This window comes from Moschus berezovskii, chromosome 9, assembly GCF_049115385.1.
Source record: "Moschus berezovskii isolate FMDL1 chromosome 9, NW_MosBer_1.0, whole genome shotgun sequence".
Taxonomy (NCBI): domain Eukaryota; kingdom Metazoa; phylum Chordata; class Mammalia; order Artiodactyla; family Moschidae; genus Moschus; species Moschus berezovskii.
Genome location: NC_142468.1, coordinates 74,213,264 through 74,234,051, shown reverse-complemented (window position 1 = coordinate 74,234,051; position 20,788 = coordinate 74,213,264). Strand labels below are relative to the sequence as shown.

General features: G+C 39.2%; 1 protein-coding gene across 1 annotated transcript in view; it reads right to left on the bottom strand.

Moving 5' to 3' along the window:
• LOC129562669 (uncharacterized) overlaps positions 1-20,552 on the bottom strand; it is an 87,083-nt gene extending 66,531 nt beyond the window's left edge. Inside the window, exon 1 of the mRNA XM_088840191.1 lies at positions 20,285-20,552. The gene's annotated coding sequence lies outside the window, so the exon portion shown is untranslated. The remainder of the gene's footprint in view (positions 1-20,284) is intronic.
• Positions 20,553-20,788: the final 236 nt, after the last annotated feature.

The following is a 20,788-nucleotide window of genomic DNA, read 5'->3' as shown; positions in this document are numbered from 1 at the left end:
AAATACCAGGCTAGATGGAATCAAGATTGCCGGGAGAAATATCAATAACCTCAGATATGCAGATGACACCACCCTTATGGCAGAAAGTGAAGAGGAACTAAAAAGCCTCTTGATGAAGGTAAATGAGGAGAGTGAGAAAGCAGGCTTAAAATTCAACATTCAAAAATCAAAGATCATGGCCTCTAGCCCCATCACTTCAAGGCAAATAGATGGGGAAACAATGGAAACAGTCACAGACTATTTTCTTGGGTTTCAAAATCACTAGAGATGGTGACTGCAACCATGAAATTAAAAGGCAGTTCTCCCTGGAAGAAAAGCTATGACAAACACAGACAGACAGCATATTAAGAAGCAGAGACATTACTTTGCCAACAAAGGTCCATATCAGTTCACTTCAATTCAGTCACTCAGTCATGTCCAACTCTTTGCGACTCCATCATGCCAGGCCTCCGTATCCATCACCAACTCTGGGAATCTACCCAAACTCATGTCCATTGAATCAGTGATGCATCCAACCATATCATCTTCTGTCATCTCCATCTCCTCCTGCCCTCAATCTTTCCCAGCATCAGGGTTTTTTCAAATGAATCAGTTCTTCACATCAGGTAGCCAAAGTATTGGAGTTTCAGCTTCAACATCAGTTCTTCCAATGAACACCCAGGATTGATCTCCTTTAGAATGGACTTGTTGGATCTTATTGCAGTCCAACGGACTCTGAGGAGTCTTCTCCAGCACCACAGTTCAAAAGTATCAACTCTTCAGTCCTCATCTTTCCTTACAGTCCGATTCTCACATCCATACATGACCACTGGAAAAACCATAACCTTGACTAGACGGACCTCTGTTGGCAAAGTAATGTCTCTGCTTTTTAATATGCTATCTAGACTGGTCATAACTTTCCTTCCAAGGAGTAAGCATCTTTTAATTTCATGGCTGCAGACATCATCTGCAGTGATTTTGGAGCCCTCCAAAATAAAGTCAGCTATTATTTCCACTGTTTCCCCATCTATTTACCATGAAGTGATGGGATCGGATGCCATGATCTTAGTTTTCTGAATGTTGAGCTTTAAGCCAACTTTTTCATTCTCCTCTTTGACTTTCATCAAGAGGCTCTTTAGTTCTTCTTCACTTTCTGCCATAACGGTGGTGTCAACTGCATATCTGAGGTTATTGATATTTCTCCCAGCAATTCTGATTCCAGCTGTGCTTTATCCAGCCCAGCATTTCTCATGATGCTGCATATAAGTTAAATAAGCAGGGTGACAATATAGGCCTTGACATACTCCTTTTCCTATTTGGAACCCGTCTGTTTTGCCATGTCCTGTTCTAACTGCTGCTTCCTAACCTGTATACAGACTTCTCAAGAGGCAGGTCAGATGGTCTAGACTTCCCATCTCTTGAAGAATTTTCCAGAGTTTATTGTGATTCACACAGTCAAAGGCTTTGGCATAGTCATCAAAGCAGAAGTTTTTCTGGAACTCTCTTGCTTTTTCGATCGATTGCCAGCAGATGTTGGCAATTTGATCTCTGGTTCCTCTGGCATTTCTAAATCCAGCTTGAACATCTGGAAGTTCACGGTTCATGTATTGCTGAATCCTGGCTTGGAGAATTTTGAGCATGACTTTTCTAGCGTGTGACATGAGTGCAATTGTGCAGTAGTTTGAGCATTCTTTGGCATTGCCTTTCTTAGGGATTGGAATGAAAACTGACCTTTTCTAGTCCCCTGGCCACTGCTGAGTTTTTCATATTTGCTGGCATATTGAGTTCAGAACTTTCACAGAAATCAACCCTTTCATTTGAAATAGCTCAACTGGAATTCCATCACATCCACTAGCTTTGTTCATAGTGATGCTTCCTAAGGCCCACTTGACTTCACATTCCAGAATGTCTGGCTCTATGTGAGTGACCACACCATCGTGATTATCTGGGTTGTGAAGATCTTTTTTGTATAGTTCTTCTGTGTATTCTTGCCACCTCTTCTTAATATCTTATGCTTCTGTTAGGTCCATACCATTTCTGTCCTTTATTGTGCTCATATTTGCATGAAATGTTCCCTTGGTATCTCTAATTTTCTTGAAGAGATCTCTAGTCTTTTCCATTCTGTTTTCCGCTATTTCTTTGCACTGATCACTGAGGAAGGTTTTCTTATCTCTCCTTGCTATTTTTTGGAACTCTGCATTCAAATGGGTATATCTTTCCTTTTCTCCTTTGCCTTTCAATTCTCTTCTTTACACAGCTATTTGTAAGGCCTCCTCAGATAACCATTTTTCCTTTTTGCATTTCTTTTTCTTCGGGATGGTCTTAATCCCTGCCTCCTGTACAGTCACGAACCTCCATCCATAGTTCTTCAGGCACTCTGTCTATCAGATCTAGTCCCTTGAGTCTATTTCTCACTTCTACTGTATAATTGTAAGGGATTTGATTTAGGTCATACCTGAATGGTCTAATGGTTTTCCCTACTTTCTTCAATTTAAGTCTGAATTTGGCAATAAGGAGTTCATGATCTGAGCCACAGTATGCTCCCGGTCTTGTTTTTGCTGACTGTATAAAGCATCTCCATCTTTGGCAATATAATCAATCTGATTTCAGTATTGATGATCTGGTGATGTCCATGTGTAGAGTCTTCTCTTGTGTTGTTGGAAGAGTGTGCTACCAGTGCATTCTCTTAGCAAAACTCTATTAGCCTTTGCCCTGTTTCATTCTGTACTCCAAGGCCAAATCTGCCTGTTACTCCAGGTATTTCTTGATTTCCTACTTTTGCATTCCAGTCCCCTATAATGAAAAGAACATCTTTTTGGTGTTAGTTCTAAAAGGTCTTGAAGATCTTCATAGAATCATTCAGCTTCTTCAGCATTACTGGTCAGAGCATAGACTTGCATTACCCTGATATTGAATGGTTTGCCTCAAAAACTAACAGAAATCTTTCTGTTGTTTTTGAGATTGCATCCGAGTATTGCAATCAGATTCTTTTGTTGACCATGATGGCTACTCCATTTCTTCTAAGGGATTCCTGCCCACAGTAGTAGATATAATGGTCATATGACTAAAATTCACCCATTCTGGTCCATTTTCGTTCTCTGATTCCTAAAATGTCAACATTCACACTTGCCATCTCCTGTTTTACCACTTCCAATTTGCTTTGATTCATGGACCTGACATTCCAGGTTCCTATGCAATATTGCTCTTTACAGCATCAGACCTTGTTGCTATCACCAGTCACATCCACAACTGGGTGTTATTTTTCCTTTGGCTCCATCCCTTTATTCTTTCTGGAGTTGTTTCTGTACTGATCTCCAGTAGCATATTGGGCACCTACCCACCTGGGGAGTTCATCTTTCAGTGTCTTATCTTTTTGCCTTTTCATACTGTTCATGGGGTTCTCAAGGCAAGAATACTGAAGTGGTTTGCCATTCCCTTCTCCAGTGGACCACAAAGCTAATGTTTTTCCAGTAGTCATGTATGGATGCAAAAGTTGGCCCATAAAGAAGGCTGAACTCTGAAGCACTGATGCTTTTGAACTGTGGTGTTGGAAAGGACAACTGAGAGTCCCTTAGGCTTCAAGGATATCAAACCAGTCAGTCCTATAAGAAATCAACCCTGAATATTCATTGGAAGGACTGATGCTGAAGCTTAAGCTCCAATACTTTGGCCACCTGGTGTGAAGAGCTTAAGCTTTAGAAAAAGACCCTGATGCTGGGAAAGATTGATGGCAGGAGGAGAAGGGGATGACAGAGGATGAGATGGTTGGATGGCATTACTGACACAATGGGCATGAGTCTGGGCAAGCTCTGGGAGATCGTGAAGGACAGGAAGCCTGGCGTGCTGCAGTCTGTGGGGTCGCAGAGTCGGACATGACTGAGTGACTGAACAACAATGAGCATCCATATGCAAGTTTTTGTGTGGATGTAAAATTTCAGCTCATTTGGGTAAAATCTAAGGAGCATGATTGCTGATTATAAGTGAGAGCATGTTTAATTTTTAAAAAAACCACCAAACTATCTTCCAGTAGTGGCTGTACTATTTTGCATTTCCACCAATAATAAATGAGTGTTCCTGTCATTCGACAGCCACAACAGCATTTGGTGTTGTTAGTGTTTTGGATTTGCTTATTCTGATAGGTGGGAAGTGGATTTAATTTATTTTTAAAGTAATTTTTTATTTCAGAATAATTTTAGATTTAGAGAAAACTTGCAAAGCTAATACAGAGACTTCCTGTATGTACCTCACCGGGTCTTCCTCATTGTTAACACCTTAAATTATCAGGTACATTCCTCAAAATAAAGATCTCAACATTGATACATTAATACTAGGTAAACTCGAGGCTTTATTCAGATTTTACCAATCTTTCCATTAATGTTCTACTTTTGTTCCAAGATCCCATACAGGATACCATATTGCAATCAGTTCATCCTATCGTCTTAATCTCCTTTAATCTTTGACATTTTCTCAGTCTTTTCTAGTTTTCTATAAGCTTGGCAGCTTTGAGGAGCACTGGTCAGGCATTTTGTATTATACAGTCCCTCAAATCTGGGTTTAATTGATGTTTACTTGGGATTAGACTGAGGTTATGAGTTTGAGGGAAGAATATCACACAGCCAAAGTGTACTTCTCATTATAATCGTACAATGGGGTACATGCAAGGAACACAACCTGTCAGTAGTGATAGTCCTTTATTTTGGATTAAGGTAATGTTTGCAAGATTTCTTCACTGTAACGGTACTATTCCTCCATTTTCATACTTTGGAAGAGAGTTTATTAAAACCAATGGGCTCTTGAAGGTTGGGAATTATTGTATCAGTATGATTCATGTATATTTATTTTATACTTTAGACTTTGTTGCTAAATTTTTTCCAACTTTGACCTCTGGAGGCTTGTTTGGGGGAGCGTCCCTGTCTACGTGATCTGTCTCCATCTTCTTGTTTTTTGAGCATTTCCTCACTTTCTGTCACTATAAGCTCTCCAGGCTCATTTTGCATTCTCCCTGTTCCACCTGTAGAGTCAGACCATTTCTTCAAGGAGTCCTGGTTCTTTTTATTTTGGAGTGGTATTTAGAAAGCAAGATCCAGGTTCCAGTGTGCTCACTGCTACAATAACTTTTTATGCTTTTTCTTTTTTTTCTTTTACAATATTATATTGGTTGGTTTTGCCATACATTGACATGAATTCGCCCGAATGTGACATGAAGCAGTACTCTGAAAATCCAACTTTTCTTAAACACTTGAGAAAAGAAAGAAAACGACCATGAATTGTTCTATCTAGTGTCGTAGGAAAAAACCATACTACATTCCTTAATAATTTTATTTGAAATTTTACTCAGCCCTATTTTGTTCTTTATAAAAAGTTTATTAAAGAAATGACAGAAACATCAGGAATAGCTGTAAATGCTCATATATCAATTCAGTTTTATTAGTGTAGTGTTGTAATCACAGAGAGTCAGACACGATTGAGCGACTGAACTGAACTGAACTGTAGTCATTTTTTAAAGCTGAAATACTATGGTCTTTTGGTATAATTATCTGTACTTCTCTTCTTAAACTTTTGAATACATTTCCTTAATCTTTACCTACATAAGGTAACCAAAATTAAGTCATTCATTAATTACCCTACTTTTGGAAGTGGTCAATAAAGCAAAAACGGATGTTTTTCTGGAAACCTCTTGCTTTTTCATTGATCCAGCGGATGTTGACAATTTGATCTCTGGTTCCTCTGTCTTTTCTACATTTAGCCTGAACATCTGGAAGTTCACGGTTCACATTCTGTTGAAGCCTGGCTTGGAGAATTTAAGCATTACTTTGCTAGCATGTGAAGAAGTGAAGTGAAGTCGCTCAGTCGTGTCCAACTCTTTGCGACCCCATGGACAGCCCACCAGTCTCCTCCATCCGTGGGATTCTCCAGGCAAGAGTACTGGAGTGGGTTGCCATTTCCTTCTCCAGGGGATCTTCCTGACCCCAGGATCGAACCCAGCTCTCCAGCATTGCAGGCAGATGCTTTAACCTCTGAGCAACCAGGAAAGCCCTAGCGTGTGAGATGAGTGCATTTGTGCGGTAGTTTGAGCATTCTTTGGCATTGCCTTTCTTTTGGATTGGAATGAAAACTGACCTTTTCCAGTCCTATGGACACTGCTGGGTTTTCCAAATTTGCTAGCATATTGAGTGCAGCACTTTTACAGAATCATCTTTGGGATTTGAAATAGCTCAACTGGAATTCTATCACCTCCACTAGCTTTGTTCGTAGTGATGCTTTCTAAGGCCCACTTGACTTCACATTCCAGGATGTCTGGCTCTAGGTGAGTGATCACACCATCGTGATTATCTGGGTCATGAAGATCTTTTTTGTATAGTTCTGTGTATTCTTGCCACCTCTTCTTAATATCTTCTGCTTCTGTTAGGTCCATACCATTTCTGTCCTTTATTGTGCCCATATTTGCATGAAATGTTCCCTTGGTATCTCTAATATTCTTGAAGAGATCTCTAGTCTTTCCCATTCTGTTGTTTTCTGCTATTTCTTTGCACTCATCGTTAAGGAAGGCTTTATTATCTCTCCTTGCTATTCTTTGGAACTCTGCATTCAAATGGGTATATCTTTTCTTTTCTCCTTTGCCTTTCGATTCTCTTTTGTTCTCATCTATTTGTAAGGCCTCCTAAGACAGCCGTTTATCCTTTTTGCATTTCTTTTTCTTGGCAATGTTCTTGTACATTGTACACTGCCTCCTGTACAATGTCACGAACCTCCATCCATAGTTCTTCAGGCACTCTATCAGATCTAATCCCTTTAATCTATTTGTCACTTCCACTGTAAAGGATTTGATTTAGGTCATACGTGAATGGTCAAGCGGTTTTCCCTACTTTCTTGAGTTGAAGTCTGAATTTGGCAATAAGGAGTTCATGATCTGAGCCACAGTCAACTCCCGGTCTTGCTTTTGCTGACTGTATAGAACTTTTGAACTATGGTTTGGAGAAGACTCTTGACAGTCCCTCGGACTGCAAGGATATCCAACCAGTCAATCTTAAAAGAAATCAGTCCTGACTATTCATTGGAAGGACTGATACTGAAGCTGAAACTCCAGTACTCTGGTCATCTGATGTGAAGAGCTGACTCATTGGAGAAGACCCTGATGCTGAGAAAGATTGAGGGCAGGAGGAGAAGGGGACGACAGAGGATAATATGGTTTGATGGCATCACTGATGCGATGGACATGAGTTTGAGTAGGCTCCAGGAGTTGGTGATGGACAGGGAGGCCTGGCATGATGCAGTCCTTGGCATTGCAAAGAGTTGGGCATGACTGAGTGACTGAACTTACTTGGGAGTGGTAATGAAGATGATTCCTATATACATTAAATAACATACAGAGCACAATTATAGTTGTATGGACAAACCCTATTGAAACCAGTAAAATGGTCTTGTGTTTTGAGGAATGAAAACTTATTGGGAATTAGGAAATGTTTTTCCTATGTAGAAAAATCTGTGTTTAACGTGCTTCTTAGAAAGAAATGATACACTGAAGAATTATATATGAAGAAGCCAAATTCCCTGAAATCACATTACTCAGAGATAACCACTTTCAATATTTTAGTCCATTCCAATGTCCATTTAGACCTTTTTTAATTTACATACAACCACATTGGGCAGTACACTTAGGCTTGCTTCTGTGTATGCTCAGTCACGTCTAATTCTCTGTGATCCCACAGATTGTAGCCTGCCAAGTTCCTGTGTCCCTGGGATTTTTCTGACAAGAATTCTGAGTTTGGTTGCCATTTCTTCCTTCAGAGGATCTTCCTGACCCAGGGATCAAACCCAAGTCTCCTGTATCTCCTGCATTGGCAGAGATTCTTTACCACTGAGCCACCTGGGAATCCCAATACACTAAGACAGCTTAAATACAAACATAAAGTGAAAGTGAAATTGCTCAGTTGTGTCCGACTCTTTGCGACCCCGTGGACTGTAGCCCACCAGGTTCCACTGTCCATGTGGGATTCTCCAGGCAAGAATACTGGAGTGGGTTGCCATTTCCTTCTCCAGAGGATCTTCCCGACCCAGGGATCGAACCCAGGTCTCCCACATTTCAGGCAGACACTTTAACCTCTGAGCCACCAGGGAAGCCCAGTATAAACATATATGTAACCTTACATGAGTGGGACCACATGATGCTTGCTGTTCTACTATCTACTTTATTTATTGATAAGAATGGAGATCTGTCCTCATCAATAAATGTGGATATACATATATACCAGTCATTCTAACTCTGTATAATATCCCAAGGAAATTATTATGATATAACTTGTTTATTAGATTTCTATTGCTGGATACTTAAATTGCACCCAAAATATTGTTATTATAAAATATGTGGAGATCAACATCCTTGCTGTCAGAGTATAACCTTAGAGTAAACTCCTAAGGGTAGGATCACAAGGTAAAAAGACATTAACATTTTAACCATGAATAAATATTATTAAACTGTCCTTTGGAAAGGCTGATAAATGTGCACTCTCATCTTGAGAATATTCTCTTAAAACCTTCTTATCTTTTTTCCTGAGTTTAAAAACACCACATGGCTTAGTGAGGATTTCTTATTTGTCTTGCATCAGTAATCATTCCTCATTTCAGAGATAACCACTTTGAAGCCTCCTCACTCATGATTTGAATATTAGTTTTACCCTGTTTCTTCTATTTTCTTCTTCGAGATCATAACTGCACATGTTAGACCCCTCTTTTCACCTTTCTGTCTCATATTTCCCATGACTTTGTCTTGCTTTGCTGCATTCACGATAACTGCTTCAGCTCTGCATTCGATTTACTCTGTCTCTCAGCTCTTTCTAACCTAATCTGCTTAATTCATTCCCAGTACTTTAAGCTTTAATGACTATAGTTTTTATTTCTAAATGTTCAAATATTTTCTGTCAAGCATTTACCCACTTTTAGTAGTACCTTTTCCAAATGCATCATGTTATGCCTCCAATAATTCTAACATAGAAAGTTCCTAGGGTTCTAATTCTGTTGTTCTTTTGTTTGTTCATTTATTGTCCTGATGACTCTGATGACTCTTCTCTGCGGTAGTTTGTTTCTTGGTTGCATTCTGCTGTTTTGGATGGTGAACTAATGTTTGGCATTGCTTTATCTGTATAATTCCTTGGGTTGAGTGTACATTTCTTCAGAGGAATTTGTGTCTGATTCTGCCAGTTGCTCTACACTATCAGTTTACTAACTTGGGACAACTTGAAATTAATTTATCTGCTTGGGGTCTTCAGAACCTCACTGATCATGCAGTTTCAAGTCTAATTTTTTTCCAAGGAGAACTTGATGCTTGAATTCCCAGTGCAATGTACTTTGTTTTCTACTCAGAGTCCAAGCCATGCCAGACAAATTTCTTGTCTCCTTTTGTGGAGACCATTATTTCAGAGATTATAACCCTCCAAGAGTGTTGGTTTATAGAGAGGCCTCAGGTCCTAATCTTCATTTACACAGCTCCAACCACTGTTTTCTGGCCTAAATGGCCATTCAAAGACAAGAATTTTGGTCATCATTCTTAGTAAATAATTCCTGTCATTTCAGGTTCAAGTTACCAATTTCTTTTCCATTTTCTCCCTTAGAGATTTCTTTTCTTATGAATCCAATCACAAAATTTAAAGGATATTTTTGTTGTTGTTTTAAATCTCCACTATTTTTAGTTTTATGTTTTGGAATACTTTTCAGATTAGCCAGTGTTGCAAGAAACTCAGGATGAATGAAGTGTGGATTTCACATATACTTTAGTATAAGTATATCCTAAATAATCCATGGGCCATACTTAGACTGAGAATACTCCTTGTTTATCTGAAATTTAAATTTGACTTAGCATTCTGTATTTTTATTTGCTATATCTGGCAGCTCTAGAACTTAATCCATCATATTGTTGAAAACAGAATTCTGGGTTATGTTTTAAGTACAATTTTGAGAAATCAGACATGGGTGACACATTCACGGAGTCATTACACATTTGAGAATATAATTTTTTCTCAAATATATCCATTTGTCTTATGGTCACAATTTTAACCTGGAAATTCTATACACAATGTTTGAGGGTCTTCACGTTTGTAATTTGAAAAAATCTGAGTCCCTAAGTCTCCCTCCCCCTTTTAAGTGATCTTTCTAAATGCTTTCTTTATCCTTGCAATTTAATAACTTAAAATAGACCTGGGATTCAGCCATATGCTCTGTTTTCTTAGAAGAACCACCTAACAGACAATAAAAAATCTGACATATTAAGCCAGCATTACACTATCCATGGGAAAACAATCATTTCATTTTATAAAGTTTACTTATATGTGGTCAAAACTAAGAAATTTCAGGCTAGATATTGGTGGAATTTTTCAAATAGGAATAATTTTGCATGGTTAAAAAGTCATTCAGTCTCTTAAAGGAATTTGCCTTATTGTAATCACGTGTTAAAAAAGCTTGTGTTGCTGATATTTAAGTATTTACTATTTATATGTATTATATATGTATTAAAACGGTAATTTACTCAGAATTTTGATGTTCTATAGACCATCACTACTAATAAGCTGATATAATCAGATGGGTTTAGATACATAATCAGTAACAGGAATAGTTTCTTTAATTAAATTATACAATTTGGAAGTCATTTAGTTATTCAATATCTTCAAGACCTGGATTCTTATGTAGTGCTTTCTGGGACACACTTTACGTATTCTGTTAATAAACACTATTTGAAGTTCAGAGTGGAAAAAAATGGATGGGAAAATAATAAGTGGTTCACCCAAATTATATCATCTGGTGAGCTGTTGAGAGCACTGGACCTGAGAATTCACAGGTGAATAGTAAAGTGGTTAAGAAAGTCTTAGGGACATTTGAATAAAATGCTACTTGTAAGCGGTATAAAAATTATACTCATCTATGAATTTCACTAGTGAATAACATGCTTTTGATAAAATATAATTAGGAAATTTTTCAATCTAAGATTCATAATATTGCAAATATAATACTAATGTAAGAAAAAACATTGCCTTTAGGGTTCAGTTCAGTTGCTCAGTCATGTCCGACTCTTTGCGACCCTATGAATCACAGCACGCCAGGCCTCCCTGTCCATCACCAACTCCCGGAGTTCACTCAAACTCATGTCCATCGAGTCGGTGATGCCATCCAGCCATCTCATTCTCTGTTGTCCCCGTCTCCTCCCGCCCCCAATCCCTCCTAGCATCAGACTCTTTTCCAGTGAGTCAACTCGTTGCATGAGGTGGCCAAAGTATTGGAGTTTCAGCTTTAGCATCAGTCCTTCCGATGAACACCCAGAATTGATCTCCTTTAGAATGGACTGGTTGGATCTCCTTGCAGTCCAAGGGACTCTCAAGAGTCTTCTCCAGCACCACAGTTCAAAAGCATCCAGTCTTTGGCGGTCAGCTTTCTTCACAGCCTTTAGGGTTAGACGTGAGCTAAAATCCATTTTTTCTCTATTGTTAGTTTGTGTGATCTTGGATCACCTAGTTAACATTCTGCTTTATTTTGATGATATTAAAAAGGGGATTAAAATATCTTCTGTGGAGGGTGATTGTGAAGACTGTGTGAGCTAATGTATGGAAAACACTGGATTTGTAATTGGCTCCCAATAAATGATGGCTACTATAAGTAATGCTCAAAATTCTCCAAGCCAGGCTTCAACAGTATGTGAACCGTGAACTTCTAGATGTTCAAAATGGTTTTAGAAAAGGCAGAGGAACCAGAGATCAAATTGCCAACATCCGCTGAATCATCAAAAAAGCAAGAGAGTTCCAGAAAAACATCTACTTCTGCTTTACTGACAATGCCAAAGCCTTTGATTGTGTGGATCAAAACAAACTATGGAAAATTCTTAAAGAGATGAGAATATCAGACCACCTGACCTGCCTCCTGAGAAATCTGTATGCAGGTAAGGAAGCAACAGTTAGAACTGGACATGGAACAATGGACTGATTCCAAGTCGGGAAAGGAGTACGTCAAGGCTATATATTGTCACCCTGCTTATTTAACTTATATGCAGAGTACATCATGTGAAATGCCAGGCTGGATGAAGCACAAGGTGGAATCAAAATTGTCAGAAATATCAGTAACCTCAGATATGCAGATGACACCACCCTTATGGCAGAAAGTGAAGAGGAACTAAAGAGCCTCTTGATGAAAGTGAAAGAGGAGAGTGAAAAAGTTGTCTTAAAAGTCAACATTCAGAAAACTAAGATCCTGTTATCCGGTCCCATCACTTCATGGCAAATAGATGGGGAAAGAATGGAAACAATGAGACTATTTTTGGGCTCCAAAATCACTGTATATGGTGACTGCAGCCATGAAATTAAAAGATGCTTGCTCCTTGGAAGAAAAGTTATGACCAACCTAGAGAGCATATTAAAAGGCAGAGACATTACTTGTCCAACAAAGGTCCGTATGGTCAAAACTGTGGTTTTTCCAGTAGTCATGTATGGATGTGAGAGTTGGACTATAAAGAAAGCTGAGCACCAAAGAATTGATGCTTTTGAACTGTGATGTTGTAGAAGACTCTTGAGGGCCCCTTGGACTGCAAGGAGAACCAACCAGTCCAACCTAACAGAAATCAGTACTGAATATTCATTGGAAGGACTGATGATGAAGTGGAAACTCCAATACCTTGGCCACCTGATGCGAAGAACTGACTCCTTGAAAAAGACCCTGATGCTGGGAAAGACTGAAGGTGGGAAGGAGAAGGGGACGACAGAGGATGAGATGGCTGGATAGCATCACCAACCCAATGGACATGAGTTTGAGTAAGGTCTGGGAGTTAGTGATGGACAGGGAAGTCTGGCATGCTGCAGTCCATGGGTTTGCAAAGAGTTGGACACGACTGAGCCACTGAACTGAACTGATTGTTGTTTTTATTATTGATAGAAAACTCTTTAGATTAGAAAACTACTTAGGGGTTGAATGTTACTCTTCATCCATAGTGATACTAGTCAAACTGGAATGGTTGATAAGGATTTACAGATTGTTCACATCACTTTAGATGCAGTTAGCTACTTTGTCAACATCCATAAAATTCAAATCAGTAGTCATCTTTCAGTACCTTGTATGTGCATGGTATATTTAGGTACTAATAGAATTCAAGAGAGCTTTACCTCCAAATAGTTTATAAGGAAGCAGGCAATAGTCCTTTTCATTATAGGGGACTGGAATGCAAAAGTAGGAAGTCAAGAAACACCTGGAATAACAGGCAAATTTGGCCTTGGAGCCCGAAATGAAGCAGGGCAAAGGCTAATAGCGTTATGCCAAGAGAACGCACTGGCCATAGCAAACACCTTCTTCCAACAACAGAAGAGAAGACTCTACACATGGACATCACCAAATGGTCAACACTGAAATCAGACTGATTATATTCTTTGCAGCCAAAGATGGAGAAGCTCTATACAGTTAGCAAAAACAAGACCAGGAGCTGACTGTGGCTCAGATCATGAACTCCTTATTGCCAAATTCAGACTGAAATTGAAGAAAGTAGGGAAAACCACTGGACCATTCCAATATGACCTAAATCAAATCCCTTATGATTATACAGTGGAAGTGAGAAATAGATTTAAGGGACTAGATCTGATTGATAGAGTGCCTGATGAACTATGGACGGAGGTTCGTGACATTGTTCAGGAGTCAGGGACCAAGACCATCCCCATGGAAAAGAAATGCAAAAAAGCAAAATGGCTGTCTGAGGAGGCTTTACAAATAGCTGTGAAAAGAAGAGAAGTGAAAAGTAAAGGAGAAAAGGAAAGATATAAGCATCTGAATACAGAGTTCCAAAGAATAGCAAGGAGAGATAAGAAAGATTTCCTCAGCGATCAATGCAAAGAAATAGATTAAAACAACAGAATAGGAAAGACAAGAGACCTCTTCAAGATATCAAGGGAACATTTTATGCAAAGACGGCCTCGATAAAGGACAGAAATGGTAGGGACCTCACAGAAGCAGAAGATATTAAGAAGAGGTGGCAAGAATACACAGAAAAACTGTACAAAAAAATCGTCATGACCCACATAATCACGATGGCATGATCACTAACCTGGAGGGAGACATCTTGGAATGTGAAGTCAAGTGGGCCTTAGAGAGCATCACTATGAACAAAGCCAGTGGAGGTGATGGAATTCCAATTGAGCTATTTCAAATCCTGAAAGATGATGCTGTGAAAGTGCTGCACTCAGTATGCTAGCAAATTTGGAAAACTCAGCAGTGGCCACAGGAATGGAAAAGGTCAGTCTTCATTCCAATCCCAAAGAAAGGCAATGCCAACGAATGCTCAAACTACCACGCAATTGCAATCATCTCACACGCTAGAAATGTAATACTCAAAATTCTCCAAGCCAGGCTTCAGCAATATGTGAACCATGAACTTCCAGATGTTTAAGCAGGTTTTAGAAAAGTCAGAGGCACCAGAGATCAAACTGCCAACATCCGTTGGATCATGGAGAAAGCAAGAGAGTTCCAGAAAAACATCTATTTCTGTCATTGACTATGCCAAAGCCTTTGACTGTGTGGATCACAATAAACTGTGGAAGATTCTGAAAGAGATGGGAATACCAGACCACCTGACCTGCCTCTTGAGAAACCTGTATGCAGGTCAGGAAGCAACAGTCAGAACTGGACATGGAACAACAGACTGGTTCCAAATAGGAAAAGGAGTACGTCAAGGTTGTATATTGTCACCCTGCTTATTTAACTTATATGCAGAGTACATCATGAGGAACGTTGCGCTGGAAGAAGCACAAGCTGGAATCAAGACTGCCGGGAGAAATATCAATAACCTCAAATATGCAGATGACACCACCCTTATGGCAGAAAGTGAAGAGGATCTAAAAAGCCTCTTGAGGAAAGTGAAAGAGGAGAGTGAAAAGGTTGGCTTGGAGCTCAACATTCAGAAAACAAAGATCATGGCATCTGGTCCCATCACTTCATGGGAAATAGATGGGGAAACAGTGGAAGCAGTGTCAGACTTTATTTTTGGGGGGCTCCAAAATCACTGCAGATGCTGATTGCAGCCATGAAATTAAAAGATGCTTACTCCTTGGAAGGAAAGTTATGACCAACCTAGATAGTATATTAAAAAGCAGAGACATTACTTTGCCAACCAAGGTCCATCTAGTCAAGGCTATGGTTTTTCCTGTGGTCATGTATGGATGTAAGAGTTGGCCTGTGAAGAAAGCTGATCGCCAAAGAATTGATGCTTTTGAACTGTGGTGTTTGGAGAAGACTCTTGAGAGTCCCTTGGACTGCAAGGAGATCCAACCAGTCCATTCTAGAGGAGATCAATTCTGGGTGTTCATTGGAAGGACTGATGCTAAAGCTGAAACTCCAATACTTTGGCTACCTCATGCGACGAGTTGATTCACTGGAAAAGACTCTGATGCTGGGAAAGGTTGGGGGCGGGAGGAGAAGGGGACGACAGAGAATGAGATCGCTGGATGGCATCACCGACTCCATGGACATGAGTTTGAGTGAACTCTGGGAGTTGGTGATGGACAGGGAGGCGTGGCGTGCTGTGATTCATGGGGTCGCAGAGTCGGACACGACTGAACTGAACTGAACTGAAAGCAAGCTATCATATAAGACAAAGCAAGATAAGTACTCATGTTTTTAAATAAACAGTTGTCTGTTTTAGGAGTCATAAAGAAGGAATATGAATGAAAAAAGCATTTGCTACCATCTTTTATTGTGATATTAATACAGATGAGAGAGGGAAATCTTTGGCTATGCAGCTAAGAAATGACTCGGTGTTAAAGAATCTGCCTGTCAATGCAGGAGACATGGGTTCAATCACTGGTTGGGGAAGATCCCACATGCCATGAGGCAAATAAGCCTGTTTGCCACAACTATTCAGCCTGTGTTCTAGAGCCCGTCCTATGTAACAAGAGAAGCCACTGCAATTAGAAGCCTGTGTACCACAACATAAGCGTAGCCCCCATTTGCCACAATTAGAGAAAAGCCTGTGGAGCAATAAAGACCCAGCACAGCCAAAAACAGCTTCCTTAAAATAAAAAGAAAACGAATGGAAGAGGCAGAATTAAAACCCTGTCTGTCCAATCCCCAAGTTGATGTTTTCAAATTCTATACTAAACACTACACACTGTCTCAGATGCTATAGTTTTCATATTGTATTTATGATTAATATTGGTTTCCTTGGTTTTGAATGGATATACTTCATTATCGTTTGACTGCTTGGGTTTTCTTCAGCAATTACCCTTTGATGATAATCCTTATATTGAATACCTACCAGTTTCTAACTTGAAAAGCCAGCATAGAAAGAGTGATTGCAAGCAGTAAATGAAGTCATGCTGTCAGGATTGTGTGGCAAGAATTACTTGCTGTTCATAAAATCACTTTATTGACAGTAGCTGCCTTTCTTCACTAATGGGTAGCATTTTATTAAAATATGTTTCCTGCTTTAATTACCTATGCAAATGGCACATCACCTTTAGGACCAAGTATAATACTACTGAGAACTGAGCTCCTTGGGAAGGAAATTCCCAGATCTGCAATTCAATAATAGATTATCTTGAAGAAACTTTTTATATTTTGGGTGGCTCTCTTCATCTTCTTGGAAATTTGAGAATTAGACAATATTGCTTAAACAATCATGTCATTCAATTGCTTCTATTTTGCATCATAATTATTCACATACTACTTTTATTTGCCTTACCAACGTAAGCTACTTCAAGGCAGTAGCTAAAGTAGTATCTTACACCTAACCAATTATTGAACGAATGAACCATAAAACTGAAATATTTCCAATGAATGTTTGTATGTTTAATTTTCAAGAGTAACAGCAATATTGGATTATAAATACAGTGGTGAAAGTTTTGAGGAGAAAACACTTTCCAGCTTTTAAACTCCTAGAAGGTAGAAGCTATATACATATGTCAATATTTTTACGCTCACATAAGAGTGGAATATACCAAATGATGTTTAATTAATGCTTTTGTGTCAGTATAAAATGAGAATGATTCATAATACAATTAGCATTTTTAAAAGTTCCAGGGGCTTTCCTGTGGCTCAGTGGTAAAGAATCTGCCTGCCAATGAAGGAGACACACTTTCAATTCCTGGTCCGGGCAGATCCCACATGCCTAGGGACAACTAATCCTGGGTGCCATGACTAATGAGCCTGTGCTCTAGAGCCCGGAAGCCACAACTATTGAGCCCATGTGTCCCAATTACTGTGTGTCCCACACACTCTAGAGCATGTGCTCCACAAGAGAAGCCACCAGAATGAGAAGCCTGAGCACTGCATCTAGAGAGTAGCCCCAGCTCACTGCAACAGGAGGAAAGCCTGAATAGCAACGAAAACCCAGCACAGCTAGAAATAAGTGAAAGATAAAGTGAAGTTGCTCAGTTGTGTTCGACTCTTTGTGACCCCATGCTTCTCAGTCCATGGGATTTTCCATGCTATCAGGCTTCTCAGTCCATGAGATTTTCCAGGCAAAAGTACTGGAGTGGGTTGCCATTTCCTTCTCCAGGGGATCTTCCCGACCCAGGGATCGAACCCAGGTCTCCCACATTGTAGGCAGATGCTTTACCCTCTGAGCCACCAGGGAAGCCCAAAAATAAAAATAAATAAAAATTTAAAAAATCCAAACTATAGACTTTCTATGGCATTCGGCTCCCTGCCCTCTTTTTCTTCCTCTCTGGGAACTTGAAGAGTCCATAGAATGACCTCTTTAGATGCTAAGCTTTCACTATAGCACTGCACTGTGAAATCTTTTTCTCTTACTGAAAGCTGGAGGGAGCTTCCTGATGATTGATTGGCGAGGTGTCCCCTGGACACACTGGTGCAAACACCATGCAACCACTGATTGATGTGCTCGCTCTTTCACGAACACATTCATTTTCTCTTCTCTAACTCACACAATTTATTCATCCCATGATGCATTTATGCATCCATTATCAATGTCTTTCAATTTTTAAGCAGGTGAAAAGATGAAAAGCTAACTCTTATAAGGTTAAAAGGCTTATAAGGCAGGCCTATCTGAAGTAAAAGAACTGATCTCAACATACATCCAGAAGAATAGCTCCTTCAGGGTTTCTTTCACTCTGATTAATCACAAATTTAAAACAACTTTGGAATTATAAAGGAAGATAGCATGTGATGAGGGAGTAAAGCTAGACTTCTACTACACACTTGGGTTGAGTCAGCTATATACACCAGGGCTACATTGGGGATCAGGAGACCAAAATTCTAGTTAGGGTCCTATCATTGCCTATGAACTTGGGAAGGTAAATTAAGCTTCTTGGAGATCAGCATGCTTATGCGTAAAATGTGAGGACTGAACTAAATGGCTCTGAAAGTTCCATTTAGCTACAATATTCTATGATTTCTTAACTGCCACTGACAGGTAGTAACATCAGGAAGAAATCTGATACTCATAAGAAATTTAGAGCAAAGTCAGTACACTTTTGGGGAGAGGTGAATAATGGTACACATCATTAATGTGGTTTAAATATGAACATGCCCCCTCAGGAAAAATATCAACAATTTATAAAATAATCCATCATATAACTCAAGAGTCTATTAAACCAGAAACATTTCTCCAACTCACATATAATTTAGGGGCAAACAATAGTCTTACAAATATTTCTGGGTCATTGTTTACATTGGGGTAAGGAAGAGAGATTATGAGGGAAACTAGAAATTCAGTTTAAAAACTGGTTAGCTTCCGGGTTTACAAGCCAGAGAAAGCCTAATCTGATGCAAAGGAGGGTTGCTTTTATTTTCCAAGAAGACTTATTTCCATGTGGCTTATCACTTCAATGAACTGCAGACCAACTCTTTCAAATCAACTAAATCAACACATTTTAACTTTTCATGCAATTAAGCATTTTTGAAATGTTTTACTTCAAGAGTCTCCCACAATAAAATAACTTACAGTGTTATCTATAAGAAATTAAAATCAGTTAAGAAGGCTTAAGGAATGTGACTTAGGACATTCAGAAGCAAAGGCAAAGAGAGACTGAGAGATAAGTTTCATTAACAGTTTAAAATATACCGGTGAACATTAATTCTTCAACCACTAATTCAGATAATATTTGTTGAGCACTTAGTTGTCAGGTACAATCCGTTGTTGATTTTGTGCACTCATATATTGTTACTAGAGATGACACAGATTCAGACAATAATTTGTATATTGCGATATCAGTTCCCATGCTCCACCAGTTTCCCTGTCAGAATCTCCCTTTTGAATAGTATTTTTCTTCAAAGCCCTGCCTGTCTTTTACTGAGCAATGGGATTAGTGCCAGACTTCAGTAAGCAATTTGTTCATCCTTGGAGAGCACATTTGCACTACCCCATGATACAGGCATTTAAACGATTTTATTCCTTCACCTGTGTTGAACATTAAGGGGGCAAATTTTCAGTCCAGGGATTTGGCTTTAAAACTCCAATTGATGTTAATGAGAATTGGTAATGAGCCCCTTCTTCTTAATTAGCGGCACCATACCTGTGACTGTAGGAGGCATGGTTCAGACGTGGGGAGCTTAACGAGGTGATAACAAGGAGAAAATGTTTAAGCCTGGCTTTTGGCCTGGTCCATACTTTACTATGCAAACATACTTTAGGAGCTGATGCTTTAAACTAAATTTATTGCCTGGCTTTTATGGCCCTGTAGACCTTCCCTAAGAACAATCTGTCTTTTCTATAAAAATATTCTTTTCCATAGAAAAAGAGTGACATGGAAGAAGCTAAATCAAAGGAGTAAGAATAGGATCAGATTTTCCATCCTTGTTCATGCAAAGCAAATCTCATGTTGAAACAAACTATTTCTTGCTGTTCTGTTTGCTTCAATTAAAGAATACCACAGTTTATAAACCTCAATCACACTGAGGGGCAAAATTCCTTTCTTTAGGTAAATTGAACCTCTAAATATCATTCAAGATATTACAGGGATGATTTAGGAAAAAAGAGTCTGACTTTTATAGCATCTTTTCTTGAATATTATATGATCATTCTGGTACGTGGGTAAAAACACAAGTTTTGATCTTGCATATTCTATCTACTTGAGATGCTTCTTAAATGCTTCAGCACATGACCTAATCCAGGAAGAATAGAATGATCACAGAATAATAAAATTTTCACTGCACCTAGAAAAGGACATAAAAGTTGGATTATTGATTTTGTTTGAATGATGTGCTATAATTTCATACGCCAACAGAGTGGAGCACAAATCCTGGCCTGCCAGGTTTCATTACTGGAACTCACTTTCTTGCCACTGAGTAACTTCTATCAAGTCACAAAATAAATCTGGATTTCTTAACTTACCGAAAGTGAATCTCTTCAGTCCCAAGTATTTAATAGGAAATTCAGGACTATAGTAGATCTGCTTCAGTGGAGATAGGAAGTGCATGAGTGCTTGCTCAGTTGCTTCAGTCCTGTCCACCCCTTTGCGACCCCGTGGACTGTAGCTGGACAGGCTCCTCTGTCCATGGAATTCTCCAGGCACGAATGCTGGAGTGGACTGCCATGTTCTCCTCCAGGGGATCTTCCCAATCCAGGGATCGAACCCTTCATTGAAGGTGGATTCTTTATCGCTGAGCCAATGAGGAAGACCCGTGAATAGGAAGGGAAATACGCAAATTCAGATCTGTTGCTATTTCTCTAGTTTTCAGTCATTTTCATGCCAAAAAGAAAATAACATGCATGCGATTTCTCAATCTTTATCTCTTTGGCCCCTTCACATATTTGTTTCTGGTTTTTTGAACTGGTTTCACTGTGCTAGCTTAAAAAGTATTAATAATAAAAGTAAAAAAAAAAATCCTGTGCATT